The sequence below is a fragment of the Martes martes genome (assembly GCF_963455335.1).
Source record: "Martes martes genome assembly, chromosome: 16".
Lineage (NCBI taxonomy): Eukaryota > Metazoa > Chordata > Mammalia > Carnivora > Mustelidae > Martes > Martes martes.
The window spans coordinates 34,065,349-34,081,937 of record NC_137904.1 but is presented as its reverse complement, the minus strand read 5'-3'; the positions used below and the strand labels follow the sequence as shown (position 1 = coordinate 34,081,937).

Sequence of the window (16,589 nt, the reverse complement as noted above, 5' to 3'; positions counted from 1 at the left end):
AGCCTTTTAGTTAGAGTATTTAGTCCATTTGTAATTAATGTACATATTGATTTTTTTTTTAAGATTTTATTTATTTATTTGACAGAGAGAGAGACCACAAGTAGGCAGAAAGGCAGGCAGAGCGAGAGAGGGAGAAACAGACTCCCCGCTGAGCAGAGAGTTCAATGCAGGGCTTGATCCCATGACCCTGAGATCACCACCAGAGCTGAAGGCAGAGGCTTAACCCACTGAGCCACCCACATGCCCCTAATGTACATATTGATTTTTAGGTTTGCCAAATTGCTACTTGCTTTTTAGTTATCTCTTTGGGGTTTTTTTCCTCTTTACCAGTCTTTCTTCGCATTAATCAAATGCACTATACATTTCAGGGGTGCCTGGGAGGTTCAATCAGTTAAGCATCTGCCTTCTAGTCAGGTCATGATCCCAGGGTCCTGGAGTTGAAGCCCACATGAGGCTCCTTGCTCAGCGGTGAGTGTGCTTCTACCTTTCCCTCTGCTTTTCCCTCCCCACTTGGGCTCTCTCTCCCTCTCTCAAATAAATAAAATCTTCAATATATATACATATATACTATACATTTCATTTTTGTTTCTTCTTAGCAGCCTTTTACCTATACTTTTTATTTTTCTAGTAGTCTTCTATGGGTTATAATATACATTTTTAGCTTATCACAGTCTACTTAGAATTAATATTGCATTAGTAATTCATATAAAATATGAGAATCTTATTACATTAAAATTTCATTTACCACCGCTTTGGCTATTGTTGTTCTTTTGCTGTTGTTGCCATATACATCATATATACTTACATAATAACTATTATGTAGTTATTAACTATTGTAAAAGTCATTAAACAAGGAAGTCATTAGGGTGGGATGGCTCTGATGTTTTGGCAGCCAACATTAGCAAGCTAAAACCTATGCCAGAGTCCATTCCTGTAAGTGCCTTGAAGTTAGGAAAGCAAAACTTAAGAACAATCAATCACAAACAGTAAACTAGGCTTTCCCAAATAAGGCAACTACTTAAGCTATAATTAAATAACACAAACTTTCTCCCAGCTCCTGCCAATAGAGCACCTGTAACCACTTCATGTCTGGCCATTGCCTGATACAAATCAATGTTTGTTCAAATGAACTCTTCAAAAATGTAATGTGCCTCAGTTTTTCTTTTAACAGTATTCTATTATTACATTTACTTTAAACATCAGTTAACTTCCAAAAATTTTTTTAAAAAATTAAAGAAGAAAATATGTTTACATATAAAAAGATAGATAAATTCCCCACATATTTACCAATCCCAGGGCTCTTCCCTTCTTCTTACAGATAGCAGTTTACTGCAGCATATCCTGGAGGGCAGACCATCTGGCAATGAATTCTTACAGCTTCTGTTTATCTGAAAATGCTTTTCTTTCATTTCAATTCTAATGGGTAATTTCACAGGATATATAATTCTAAGTTGACTTTCTTTCCTTCCAGCTCTTTATAAAGAGGTCATTCTAGGGATGTCTGGGGGGCTTGGTTCCTTAAGCAGCTGGCTCTTGATTTCAGCTCAGGTCATGATCGCAGGGTCCTGGGATCCATCAAGCCCCATGTTGGGCTCCACACTCAGTGAGGAGTCTGCTGGAGGATCATCTCCCTCTCTCTCCCTCTGCCTCTCCCCCTGCTTGCACTCTCTCTCTAAAATAAATCAATTAAAAAAATATATATATATATTAAAAAAATTCTATTGTCTCCTGGATTCCATTTTTCTGATGAGACATTAACTACCATTTGTACTGGTCTTTCTCTGAAGGTATTTTATCTCCTCTGGTGAGGTTTGAGATTATCTCCTTATAATTTTCAGCATTTTAACTATGATGTCCTTGGGTGTCTTTTTTTTTTTAAATCCTGCTTGGAGTTTGCTAGAATTCTTGGATTTGTAACTTGAATGTTTTCAATGTTAATTTGGGTAATATTTTGGACTTTGTTTCTTCAACATTTTTGGTCTCATTCTCTCTCTCCAGTTAACTATATGTCAGCTTGCTTGATATTATCCCACAGGTTGCTGCAGTTTTGTTAATCTTTTTTCTTTCTATTTTTCAAATAAGGTAATTCCTACTGGGGCGCCTGGGTGGGTCAGGGGGTTAAGCCTCTGCCTTCGGCTCAGGTCATGATCTCAGGATCCTGGGATCGAGTCCCGCATCAGGCTCTCTGCTCAGCTGGGAGCCTGCTTCCCCCTCTCTCTCTGCCTGCCTCTCTGCCTACTTGTGATCTCTCTGTGTCAAATAAATAAATAAATAAAGTCTTAAAAAAAAAAGAAAAAAGAAAGAAAAGCATTTAAAAAAATAGAGAGATAATTCCTACTGATCTGATTTCAGGTTTATTCAGTCTTTCTTCCGAAGTCTCCAACTTGCTGTGAATATCCTACAGTTACATTGTAATTTCAGATATTTATTTTTCCATTCTTGGATTTCCACTTGGTTCTTTTGTTATGGTTTCAATTGCTTTGCTGAGATTTCCCATCTATCCACCCATTTTGACTATATTTTCCTTTAAGTCCTTAAAAATATTTATAATAACTACTTAAACATCCTTTCTGATAGTTCCAACATTTGGGTGAATTGGGAATCTGTTCTGTTGATTTTTTAATTTGTTTGTTCTTGGACAAAGGGTCCTCTGGAATCTTCTCCCCCCACCCCACAGCTTCCTTTTCTTCAGTAACCTTCCTAATTTTTAATTTTTCAGTATCCCACTAACCCAATCTCTGTCTCCTCAGCTCAGCGAAATAACTCTCCACTTGTGACCAACCTCCCTCCCATACCGCAGTAGAAGTTCAGGGTGACTGTGAGGCTTACGGCACATGTTTCCCTTCTCTGCAGGATCAAAGTCCTACATTACTTTTTGCCCAATGCTTGAAAAAAGTTGCATAACATATTTTATTCAATTTTGTAGTTGTTCGGTGGGTGGGCAGTTCTTGTACTAATGACTCTGTTATAGCCAAAGGTGGGTGTTATCTGACATCAAATTCTTTCAAAATATTTTGTTTCTCATGTTTCTTTTTTTTTTTTTTTTAAAGATTTTTATTTATTTGTCGGAGAGAATGAGCACAGGCAGACAGAGAGGCAGGCAGAGGCAGAGGGAGAAGCAGGCTCCCCGCCAAGCAAGGAGCCCGATGTGGGACTCGATCCCAGCACTCTGGGATCATGACCCGAGCCGAAGGCAGCTGCCCAACCAACTGAGCCACCCAGGCGTCCCTCTCATGTTTCTGATAATCCTTTTCCTGGTGCCCTGAACTTGGGCCTAGCCCACTATTTGGATACTCTAGTACCACCCTCTCTCCTGTTTTTTTTCTGCATTTTTTTCTCACTCTGTCTCCATTTTTTTTTTTTTTTTTTTTTTTGAGAGAGAGAGAGTGAGAGTTGGTGGGGGGAAGCTGAGGGAGAGAGGAGAATCCCAAGCAGACTCCATGCTGAGCACAGAGCCCAACACAGGGCTTGATCCCATGACCTGGAGATCACAACCTGAGCCAAAATCAAGGGGCAGACATTCAATCAACTGAGTCGCCTAGGTGCCCCCAACTCTGTCTCCAATCTTAAAAATGGGATTCGGATTAAGGGAATATGAAGATAAGTCACAGGATGGGAGAAAATATGTGCAAAATACATCACTAACAAAAGACTGTGATTCAGAATGTACCAAAAACTCTAGACTTAACAGGGAAAAAAGCTCAAATGAAAAATGGGCAAAAGATCTGAACAGGTACTTCGCCAATGAAGATAACAGATGGCAAATAAGTTTATGGACAGATGCTCTACTTTGTATGTCCTCAGGGAATTACAAGTGAGACCAACAAAGACATACCACTTTATACCAATTGGTATGGCCAAAATCTGGAACACTGAGAACAGCAAATGCTGGTGAGGATGTGGAGCAACAGTAACTCTCACTTATTGTCGGAAGGAATGCAAATGGCACGACCACTTGGAAGACAGCTTAGCAGTTCCTGACAAAACTAAATACATTCTTACTGTACCATCCAGCAATCATGCCTCTTGGTATTTACCCATAGCAGCTGAAAACTTATGTCCACATGAAAATCTGCAAACGGGTATTTATAGCAGTTTTATTTAAACTTGCCAAATCTTGGAAACAACCAAGATGTCCTTTAGTAGCTGAATGGGCACATAAACTATGGTACATCCAAATAATGAAGTATTACTCAGTGCTAAAAATAAATGAGCCATAAGACCACAGACAGACATGGAGGAAACTTAAGTTCATATTATTAAGTGAAAGAAGCCAATCTCAAGTGGCCACATGTATGATTCCAACTCTATGACATTCTGGATAAGGCAAAAATATGGAGACGGTAAAAGATCCCTGGTTGCCAGGGGCCAAGAGATAGGAATGAATGGACAGGCACACACCGAAAATTTTTAGGGCATTGAAATTATTCTGTATAACACTATAATGGTGGATACATGTTATTGTGTATTTAGGAAAACCCAGAGTGTGCTATACCAAGAGCGAATACTAATGGAAATTTCAGACTTTTGGTGATAATGTGTTGGTGTGGGTTCGTCAGTTGTGACAAATGTATCACTGTGGTGTGGGGTGTTGATAATGGGGAAAGGAGGTATAGGAACTCTGAACTTTCTGCTCCATTTTGCTGTGGAAACTGCTCCAGAAATAAAGTCTGTTTTTAAAAATGGGTTAGGAGTCACCAAACTTGGCTGTTTCCAGAATTTAAAATCTATGCTTAAAAGGTGAGAATTCAAATAGTCTATTAGCTATCTTTTTATTACTGTTATTGCTGTGATTATTTGACAAGGGTTCTCAAGATTTTTCTGAAAATGAGGTCTAAAGAAGGTTGGCAAACTGATAGCATTAATGGAGTAAGTGTTTGAAATTCCAAGGGTTTTTGTAAGACAGCACTTGTTGGTTTGTTATTGTTGTTGTTTTTAAGATTTTATTTACTTATTTGACAGAGAGAGAGAGTGCAAGCAGGGAAAGTGGCAGGGAGAGGGAGAAGCAGACTCCCCATTAAGCAGGGAGCCTGATGTGGGTCTTGATCCCAGGACCCTGGAACCATGACCTGAGCCAAGGGCAGACGCTTAACAGACTGAACCACCCAGATGCCCCAACACAGCACTTGTTTTATAAAAATGGGATGGAAGGGGAGGATATGCTATTATGTCATTGTTTAAAATCTTAATATGATCAGACACAAAATAACATACATTTAAATTTATATTGACGGGAGATAAAACTTTTAAAATATTGCACATTTGCCGCTTCCAGTGAGAAGAATGAGGCACAAACACGTCAGCTGCAAGAGAAAGGGAGCGGGGGACCACAGTCGAAAAGACTGCGGCCCCGAGCAACTCCTCGGTCTCGCTTTTATTAGATAGAAACAACAGTCCACAGAAGTGCTGATGGTCAAACACTAGTCACAGGTCTTGTGGACAAACAAGAAGGTAGGTAAAGTTTATAGTTAACCAGGGACACTCAAAGGACTCATCTAACTAACAACAGGCGCTTTTGGGAGGAGGAGGGAGCGATAACGGAAAAGGGAAGCAGGTGGTGTTTCGTTCAGCCCGGAGCGGGCTGGGCGTCCCAGGCTGCTCGGCTTCAGGGTCGTACATCGTCCTTTCCCCCAAAGACCTGTTGCCAGCATGTGTTTTTCGTAAGGCCGTATCTAAATGTACTTGGTAACTGGTAAAATCCTCCAGGGGTTATAGTTTAAGTAACACATTGTTCGGAGGGGCGGTTGCATCTCCCCCTTTTTGTTTGTGAAGGAGTAGAAAAGTTGATTTTGCAGTTTCTTGATTCTTCAGTCGTTGGAGGGATTTTCGCGTGCTTCCGAGGACTAAGCATAAAAAGATTATAGCAATAAGAAGAATAATCATTCCACCTATAATGCCAAGACCAGTTTGTTTGATCCAAGTAGAAGGGTTTAAATCAGACAGAATATCATTAATTCTTTGAGTAAAACTCACTCCTGGAACTGATTGTAATGATGAGTGAGTAAAACTTAGAATCTTAGTATCTTGAAGTTGTTTAACATCTAAAGTTAGATTATCACCATCATGATTAGTAATATGCCAGCGAATTTTGCTCCAAGATATTTCTGATTCATTATAGGCACGGGGAGTAACACAGAAAGAAGAAACATTCCAGTCACACAAAATATGAAGTCTAAGTTTTGTATTTTGAAGATCATCTCCTATATGTATCATGGCTGTTTCTGAATCAGAGATACTTTCATCTAATTTTTGATCTATGATCATTTGTTGATTCCAAGCCTGGCTAGCATTCTCGTGCCACTTCTGCCCACATAGTGTGGTTTGTACAGTTTGATGAAAGGCTGTTCCTGTAGTGGTAGCTGTAGCAGTAACGGCCATAATTCCTAAAATAGCTGTTATAAGCAACCCAAGAAATCTTTTTGTTCTATGGACCCAGTCCTTCAAAACTGTTAAAAGTGTATGTATATGTGGAGAGCTTTCCCATACACGGTGGTGTTTCACCGGTAACCAGATGCCTATTCTTCTAGCTAAGAGAATGATAGAGTTGTCTGTATAAACATTCTCATCTACACAGGTGAACATTTTACAGTTGAGACAGTCTATTTCTCTATGGCTATGATCAAAAGTCATTTTTTCAATAAAAAAACATAGGGATCTCTATCACAAGCTTTTACCCATTCTTTATCCGTAAGGAAAAAAGAAAATGCAGAGTCATTAGACTGATGAATGTAAGAGCCATTCCAAACTCTTATGTGATTTAAAGAGGTGGTGACCTTCCATAAATTCTTTTGTCTTTTACGATAATTAACAAAAGGAGATGGCATAGAAAGTCCTTGCCCAAGCCAGACCAGAGGTGCATCTCCTGAGGTTAAGGTCTGCGGTAAAATGGGATCATCAAAAACTTGCCACTTTAAATTTCGATGAGAGGAGCAGGGTCTCGCAGTGCAATTGGTGACTGCCATCCCCTTAGGGGACCAGTCCCATACAATTCCATAGGAATCATTAATAACAATACTGGGGTGAGAAGCTTGACAATCCTCCCATAAAGGGCTAATTCCCTCATCAGACCATGTTTGTGTTAGTTTGCATTTGGGAATAGGGGGCGCTGCTGTGTTAGAGCTAGGACCCCAATATTCCTTGGCAAGGAATCCTTTAGTGGAGAGTAAATGTAACTGAGCTTTAATCAGATAAGTATCAGTAGGAGAGTCCACCAACTATCTTTTTTTTTTTTTTTAATTATTTATTTGACAGAGACACAGCGAGAGAGGGAACACAAGCAGAGGGAGTGGGAGAGGGAGAAGCAGGCTTCCCGTCAAGCAGGGAACCCAACGTGGGGCTCGATCCCAGGAGCCTGGGATCATAACCTGAGCCGAAGGCAGCTGCTCAACCACTGAGCCACCCAGGGGCCCCCCACCAACTATCTTTGATCATCAGGGATAAGACAACTGGAATGACTGCCGATACATAATTGGTCTACTTTGATAACCAAAGGTAAGATTAGTATTTGTGCCCTCCTCTAAGGGCAACAGTGGCAATCTAGGATCCAAAATTCCAGGTACCCATTTTGAGGCATTCAAATAAATTGGTATTATATCTTCTCCCCACTCTACTGGACAGAGCAGGGGAGGATTGGGTATATAAGCCCAATAAGTAATTTGTGCATAACATCCAGAAAAACTTACGGTTACTGTGATTAGTCATCATATTACATCAGACGTAGAAACAGTAGTAGTTTTGATATGCTGTAAAACATATACTGTATACAAAGAATCAGGTAACAGATTAAATGCAGAATAAACATCTTGAAACAATGCAATAACCACCATTAATTCTGATTTTTGTGCTGAGAGACCAGTAGTAGATATGACCTTCAAAGTAGGACCATAATAACAAGCTTTATCTTTGACAGAGCCATCAGAAAAGTAAGTAGGGGCATCTGTTATTGGATTTTTAGAATTTTGGGAAGGACAAAAGCAGTATGTTTTAAAAAGGAAAAAGCAGGTAAAGAGGGATAATGAGAAGAAGTGTTTCCAGCAAAGCCACTAAGAGCAATTTGCCAATTTAAATTATTTTGAAATGCCATTTCAATTTGTGTCTTATTTAAAGGCAGAACAATAACCTGCGGATCATACCCCTGTATTTGGCGAATTCTTTTTCTTCCTAATTGAGTAATACTGCCAATATGGTCTATATAGGCAGTGAGTGTTTTAACAGTATTATTCAGGAGAAAAATCCATTCTACAATTAATTTTTCCTGAATAATTAACCCAGTGGGTGTATGTGGGGTATGAAAAATGAGAAGATCTAACGGTTTCTCAGGTTGGACTCTATCCGTTTGCATTGAATGAATCTGGCTTTCAACAAATTGTAATTCTTTTAAGTCCTCTTTCGATAGGGTTCTAGGGCTGTTTAAATTGGGATCTCCCTTTAAAGAGGCAAATAGATCCTGTAAAGCATAGGTGGGAATTCCAATTTTAGGTCTTAATCCAATTAATGTCTCCCAATAACTTTTGCAAATCATTCAAGGTTGTAATTTTATCTCTACGGATTTGAACTTTTGGGGGTTTAACTGAGGTCCTGTCCATAACGAACCCCAAATATGAGAAAGGTGTGGAAGCTTGGATTTTTTCTGGAGCTATGATTAATTTGTATTTTCCAAATTGCAACTGAAGCATTCTGAATGCATCCTGCAATTGCACGTTGTCAGAGGCTGCACATAATATGTCATCCATACAATGGATAAGATAAATCTGTGGAAATTGATTTCTAACTGGCTGTATAACTTTTGTCACATACTCCTGACAGATAGTGGGGCTATTTAACATTCCTTGTGGAAGAACTTTCCCTTGATATCGTTTGGCTGGTTCTTTTAAATTTACACTAGGAATAGTGAAAGCAAAATGAGGACGTCTTCCTTAGCAAGTGGTATAGTATAAAAGCAATCCTGTAAATCTATGATAATTATTGGCCATTTGCGTGGGACTAGATTAGGCAAAGGCAATCCGGGTTGGAGAGACCCCATGGGTTGGATAGCAGAATTAACTACACGCAGGTCTGTTAAAAGTCCCCATTTTCCTGATTTTTTCTTAATAACAAAAACTGGCAAATTCCAAGGACTGTGAGATTCTTCAATATGTCCTTTTTCTATCTGTTCCTCTACTAAGGCTTGCAAAGTAAGTAATTTCTCTTGTGTTAAGGGCAGCCATTGCTTGAGCTAACAAATCAGCTTTATAGGTCTCTGTTCGTACTCCTTGGCATAGCTTAATATAATCTGTCAATGTTCCCTTGCCTTTAAAGGGTGCTATCAATTTCTTACAATCAGAATTGGCATTCTCATAAGCCAATAGTTGCAGAATGGTATCTGCAGCCTCAAGATTATTTTATCCGTCTTTTGACAACCTTTTGTAATCTTGCAATAAAATCAGTATAGGGTTCTTTTGGACCTTGTATCACTTTTTGAAAAAAAGAGCACTTCTCTCCTTGGGATTCTATTCTCTCCCAGGCTCTCAAACAGCAACGCCAGAGCTGCTCAATAGCTTGATCATTCATAAGTACCTGGTCTCGCACCTGGGCCCATGGCCCAATACCCACGAGCTGTTCCATGGAAATAGGGACATTACGAGCTCTGTTATGGGCAGCTACTGTTTCTGCATGATCTTGCCACCATGTTTTAAATTGTAAGAACTCACTTGGAGATAGAACTGTTTTTGCTAACAATGACCAATCAGTCGGAATAAGTCAATTGCCTTCTGCAGTGCCTTGAATGATTCCCGTTGTAAACGGAGAATTAACTCCATAATTTTGTACTGCTTGTTAAAGTTCCTTCAATAATTTGAAGGGAAATGGCTCATGCCTGGCCTCATAGACACCGTTAGGGTTGTTAGGATCATGTCCTGGAAGGACATGTTCTGTAATAATAACCGGGAAATTAAAATGCAAGGCATCTAGGTCTCCTGCTCGCTGTGCTTCAAGGAGGCCTTTCTGAATGAATGGCTGATAGCATGTATTTTTCATCTTTTTCATTAAATGGTGCCTTCTTATAGAATGGTGGAGCTGATGGCAACAGTGCCATTGGCACCTTTTGTTCTGTTATTGGAGGAGGAGGAGGAGATTTCTCCTTTATATATTCCTTTCTGGTGGCCTTAGTAATTTCTTTCTCCTCCTGGATGGCACGTTCAGGTTCCTCTTTTTTAGTTTCTCCTGAACATTCATTATCGCTCTCCGAATCAAGGGTTTGTAAAGGCTCCAGAAAGGAGCGAATGAGGGTCCAAGTAGGCCATATAGTAATTGGAATTGGTTTTCCTTTAGCATGCAAAAGTATTAACTCGTGACCTACTTTTTCCCAAGTTTGTAAATCTAAAGTCCCTCACATAGGGAACCAGGAGCAGTGTTCTTTAATTACCTTTAAAAGCTCCATAAGTTAGCCCTCGCTGACTTTTGCTCCTCCCGCCTTTAGGAACCGTCTCCGTAAGCAAACGTAAGGGCGATAATCGTTTGTGCTCTCTAGATTCCCCATACCCTGCGTTAAGTACCCACAACTCACCAGCGGGAAAAAGGCACGGCCGTGCAAAACTCACGTTGGGGCTGCTTCTCCCGTTTCGTTTCAAGTCCCTGTTTGGGCGCCACTTGCCGCTTCCAGTCGGCGAACGGGAGAAGAATGAGGCGGCAAACACGTCAGCTGCAAGAGAAAGGGAGCGGGGGACCACAGTCGAAAAGACTGCGGCCCCGAGCAACTCCTCAGTCTCGCTTTTATTAGATAGAAACAACAGTCCACAGAAGAGCCGATGAAGGTCAAACATTAGTCACCTGTCTTGTGGACAAACAAGGAGGAGGGCAAAGTTTATAGTTAACCAGGGACATTCAAAGGACTCATCTAACTAACAACAGGCGCTCTGGGGAGGAGGAGGGAGCGATCACGGAAAAGGGAAGCAGGCGGTGTTTCGTTCAGCCGGGAGTGGGCTGGGCGTCCCCGGCTGCTCGGCTTCCAGGAAGCGGGCGGCGTCCCCAGCGGCTCAGCGCCAGGGTCGTGTACATCGTCCTTTCCCCCAAAGACCTGTTGCCGGTGTGTGTTTTTCTTAAGGTCGTATCTAAATGTGCTTGGTAACTAGTAAAATCCTCCAGGGGTTATAGTTTAAGTAACACATTGTTCTGAGGGGCAGTTGCACACATTGGTCATTATTATAAACAGGTTGAAAAAACCAAAACAGTGGTGCCTGGGTGGCTCCGTCATTAAGCGCCTGCCTTTGGCTCAGGTCATGATCCCAGGGTCCTGGTATCAAGCCTGCCCCATATCAGGCTCCCTGCTTGGCAGGAAGCCTGCTTCTCCCTCACCCACTCCCCCTCCTTGTGTCGCCTCTGTCTCTGTGTTCTCTCTCTGTCAAATAAATAAAAAACAACAACAAAACAACAAACCACCAGGCGCCTTATTCATGATACAGAGGAAGAGCCAGTGGTCCTAATTATCTGTCAGAGGGCTGAAAGCACATTCTTGAAGTCATTTGTGGTTCACTTTTTCCGTTTAACAGTGTTTATAAGAACATACTCTGAAAGGATTCAGCTCCAAACCTTTCCCCCAATTCCTAATGTGGAATTTGGCGTTTGTTTCCTCTTGTTTGTTCCTAATCTGGTGGCAGGGACCCAGCAAGCCTGGGTTGCAGAGAAAGCCTCAGCCGGCGGACTGGATGCGGACAGGTCTGGGTGTCCTTTTCACTTCGGACACCATCTCTTTCTTCCCTGGAATCTTCTACTGCGGGCAGGTGGTACAGCAAGAGGACAGACTCTGGTGCAGACAACCAGATTTAGACCTCCTTCGTTCGCTCACCGTGCGACCATGGGCAAGCCCTGCACCTCTGTGCCTCGGTTCCCTCCTCTGTAAAAGGGAAATAGAAACAGTACTTCACTCGTCAGCTTATTACCTAAATGAGTTAACACAGGTATACCGCTTAGAAAAATAGCTGGCATAGCTCTTGTTACCATTTCTAGTCTCCAGAGCTTCCTTGTGCTGATCATCTCATCTCCAACTGGGGGTCTCCGTCTGGGGCGGTGCTCCTGCAGGGCTGGGATGGTGACCAGTCCAACATGGTGCTGGGGCTGCTCTGGACTGCTCAGGGCATGCTGCCTCCATTTCCGGCTCCCACCCTGAACTAGCCGCTGTGTCCTGAAACCCTGGTATGCTCAACCAGCTTGCTGATTGTGTTCTGAGACTTTGATCCCTCCAGCTCTGGTGCAGCCAGAAGCTAGGTGATTGGTTGCCTCTGGCTACTGAGAGCATTATTTGCTTATCCCAGTGTGCCTGCAAATATTTTCTGTGTGCTCTGATAGGAAAAATGTCAGGAAGCGCTACTTACAGCACTTAACTAAATGTCAGTCCTGATCAAAATAAAACTTTAACGGGTGCTTGGTGGCCCAGTTGGTTAAGCATCGGACTCTTGGTTTCAAACTCAGATCATGCTCTCAGGATCGTGAGATCGAGCCCTGCATCAGGCTCTGTACTCAGCGGGGGTCCGCTTGTCTCCCTCTGCTCCTCCCCCTGCTCTCTCTCTCTCTCTCAAATAAATTAACTTAAAAACATTTTTAAATAATAAAAACAGTATAAAACCTTTATCCTTCTGAGACCCCTGAGCCAGCTCCTTGTTGCAGCAGCTGTGTCACTCCCTTTTCCCTCTACAGTGAAAGAGAATCTCAGGTTTGCCAGGTCAGCCCCCAAGAAAAACCTCATGGAGACCAGGTTTAGTCAAGCAGGAGTAACTGTTATTAGTCTGATGAGCAGGAAACTGCGCCAGCGTCCCAGTTGTGTCCTCCCTTAACTCAGCGTATCCCAGAACTTCATGTGCACATGTCACGTGGGGTTCTGTTAATACCTCCTCCAATCCAGCAGGTCTGGTGGGCTTGGGACACCGTTTTCCTAACCAGCTCCCAGGAAGTGGAGGCTGCTTATTGGCAGACCCACGGGAGCAGCAAGGTTCTGGTCCAGCCAGCCTTGCGCCTTCCCTTAAGGCTCAACCAGGCTTCCTTGGCAGACAGCACAGCGGCCAACGGGCTGGCATGTGCCATTGACCTTGAGGGTGTATCTCAGCGAAACTGACCAGTTTCAGCAGAAATATGCAATATAACCTGTGCCCCAGCCTTTAGACTCTCTCATGGTTGGTTGGTCCAAAATCAATCAATCAGTCAATCAATTAATCATATATTACCTTGTAGCCACATTTGTATATAGTAAAACCCTATAAATGATGTCCCCAAATCCAGCTGTTTGACACAAGGGGTTGTATTACTGCAAGGTTAACAAGATGGCAGGGGACAGGAGCCAATCACCAGTCTCAACAGAGACCCGGTCCATTTTTCTCAGGTTTCATTGTTCTGGTTCTGCTGTAATCCCTCACTATTCACCTCCGAATGACTTTTCCTCCTGTTGGCTGGGGAGGAAGAGAAACAGACACAAACAAACAAACAAAGCACAATCCTGAGATGTTTTCTTAATACTGATTCTTTGAAAGTGGGGATCGTGTGTCTAAGTAGCTAAAGCCAGGGGGGCAAACTATACTACTCGGGCATGAGGATAAGCCCAAAAGTTTGGAGATAATGGATGGACAAAGAGCAGAAATCTCCCAAGCCTCCTGGAATAAAAGCATCACTAATCGGAATTAGGTGACTCACTTCCTCCCACCTAAAGTTGTAATTAAGGGGGTGCCCCGTGGCTCGGTTGGTTGAGATTCAGACTCCTGGTTTCAGCTCAGATCATGATCTCAGGGTCCCGGGATTGAGCCTCCCCCCCACCTTACAGGGCCTCCGCGCTCAGTGGGGAGTCTGCTTATCCCTCTCCCTCTCTGTCTGCACCTCCCCCTGCTCTCTCAAATAAATAAATAAAATATTTAAAACATAAAATAAAATAAAGATGTAATTAAGGAACGTCTAAACATGGCAGCTGTAATATGAACTATGGCGCAAATTGCTTCTAACAGATAAAAATAAAATTTAAAAATTAAGATAAATTCAAAAGAAGGAGATTCAAATTCTGCCCAAAATTCAGAGCCGGACCTCGGGCATGCCCCATAACGGGAATATGAATAAATGACAGCTAACGTCTCAACAGGCATCTACTGTGTGCCTGGTGCTCACGGGAAGCCCTAAATGCTTCCCATGAGCTGTTCTCTCCTGTGGGCCTGGCCACACTCCCCCGGGGCAGGCACCGTGCCGAGAAAGCTGAGGTTGACAGAGGCTACTGGGCTGGCTGAAGGCAGAGTGACCACAAAGAGAGAAAGAGACAGAATCCGTAACTGGTTAGAGCCCACGTTCTAACTCCATACTGCCTCTGCCGTGTCACTCCCTCTAGCTCCACTGTCGGTGTAAAAAGGAGATTCAGAGGGCACCTGGGCTGTTCAGTCCACTAGGGGACCCAACTGACTCTGGATTGCTGCTCAGGTCATGATCTCAGGGTCATGAGATCAAGCCCCCTCTCAGGCTCCACACCCAGCCCAGCAAGCAACCTGCCTGAGATTCTCCCTCTCCATTTGCCCCTCCCCTGCTAAAATCAATCAATCAATCTCTAAAAAACAAAAAGGGGGGGAGGTGAGCAGGGGTGGGTGGGGTTTGGGCTTCATTATTCTGAGGGTGCCTTCTGGCTTTAACATCGTAAGACCTCCAGTGCCCCAAGACTGGGTGCTCAGGTTCCAGTAAGCACCCATGGTTTTGACTCAAGGCTTTGACCAGAGCTTCAACTGCCCTCAAGTCCCTTGTCATAGCTGCCACACTCCATGGGTACACCTGGATTGTTGGAACAGCCGGATGCTAACTGTAACTGCATTCTTGTTGATGCAAGAACATTTTCCAGCAGGGTGCAGGGTTTTTAGGCATGTTTAGCAGATCCTTTTGACTGAATCGACATCGCCTTTGCAGTGAACCAAGTCTACCGTCAAGGTGATCGCACGCTAATACTCAGTTGTGACTTTTCTTTCTGAATGTTAATGAGTTGGCGTTTATTAATTAGCCTCTCTTGAGTCTGATTAGAGGCTTAAGAGTGGACCAAGCCTTCCTGAATGGTGTCACATTTTCCAAACATTGTTTTGACTTTTCATTGTAGACTGAGGGTGGGGCAGGTCCATCGCAGTCATGAAGACACTCACTCTGTCTTGGGGCTCAGATGGGACCCCCAACCCGGAGTTCAAAACCCGTCTCCTTCCACGAGGCCAGCAGGTCTCTGAGCGTCGTCTGTGGACCCCTGTGGGTCCCGGGGCCTGTGAGGTCCGAACTATGAAGGTGGTGTCTTGGCACTGCATCCCATCCACGGTGACGGTGCGAAAGCCCCAAAGTGCGGCACCCAGCGGGAACCCAGCTGGGGGCACCACGCAGCCCCGAATGGGCCGTAGGCAGGAAAAGGAACGTCCCTGAGAGAGCGGGGACAAGTACCGTTATGAAACCATGACCTCTCAAGGCACGTTTGCTGCTGCAAACTGGAGAGCGTGGTTTTCTTGCAGAGAGGCATGCTGCATGGCAGACACCTTCTGTGCCCCACCGTCATTACTCAGAATACCAACGGGCAGACAGGCTGTGATCATTCAGACGCGGTCTGGCAGACATCTTCTTGACCATGAACGGAAGGAGGCTCTCCCTTCAAGAGCAACTGTGTCAGTTGCCAGTGAAAAAGTGGGAGCTTTCAAGCACAAATCAGAATTTTGGAAATGTGTCTGCTGTAGTGAGCTGACAGTTTCCCAATACTCAGAGACTGGTTTGACGAGATATTTGGCAATATTAGTAAATGCAAGTTTAAAATAACCACATAATTAAATGTGTGGGAGAGGGCAGATTTCTGGCGAGTTCTGCCAGTACAACATCACAAAGACCACCCTCCCCTTCAGTGAGGGATGGCCATGACCTCCCAGCAGGGCCTCATCATGAGTGCCCCGGGGTGGGGGTCTTGGCGACTCTACCCCAGGGGGCTCTGTCGCAGCTCAGGGAGTAGCTGCTTGTCATGTCCACCATTCCATTAGTGCCCTCTTTATTTCCTACTAGCCGGTCCTTCATTACTCCAGTCCCTGTTAGAGTTAGTAATTCTGGGTACTAAACTTTTCCTCTTTGAATTACTGTGCGGTTTCTCTCTCCCAATTGGATCAGGCCTGATACAGTAGGCCTTGCAAGCCTGTGCTGAGAATAAAGCCCCAGGAAGAAAAACCAACCATACAGTCATTACTGTGAGGGGGAGCGGCTTCCCGCCGGTCCTCTTCATCCTGGTGAGTGGCAAGAACTGTCTACTTGACATGGGGGAAGGAGGGTCTGGGCTGAAGGAGAAAGTCTGCGACTGCTCTTTCGGGTAGAAATAAGGAAGCTAAAAGTTAGAACCAAATAGTGCCTATATTTTGAGAGTACATAGATCTCTCACCTGGGAAGAGTTTTTGTGATGTCATCCCTTCAGAACAGTTAGGAAGGTTGGGAACAAATGCTTTAAATAATCCAGGTTTGGAAGTAGCTAAAACAGAAAAGAAAAGAAAAAAAAAGTTAGCAGGTAAGAAGCTAGCAGCACGATGCCCCCGAGGAGGACAGCAAAGAGGAGATCGGCCGTATCAAGGGTCGTAAATAGAGCTGGGGAACCTGCA

The 16,589-nt window shown here is 43.4% G+C and overlaps 1 long non-coding RNA gene across 3 annotated transcripts; it reads right to left on the bottom strand.

The window, feature by feature from the left end:
- Window positions 1-5,299: 5,299 nt before the first annotated feature.
- On the bottom strand, window positions 5,300-12,178 carry LOC308356453. Of its 3 annotated transcripts, XR_013968100.1 has the most exons (4): window positions 11,974-12,178; window positions 10,544-11,869; window positions 7,683-7,756; window positions 5,300-5,843 (listed from the first exon to the last, which is right to left on the bottom strand). It is a non-coding gene; the product is annotated as an uncharacterized lncRNA (long non-coding RNA). The 3 variants fall into 3 exon arrangements; XR_013968099.1 differs by having other exon boundaries at window positions 5,300-7,756; XR_013968101.1 differs by lacking the exon at window positions 7,683-7,756.
- Window positions 12,179-16,589: the final 4,411 nt, after the last annotated feature.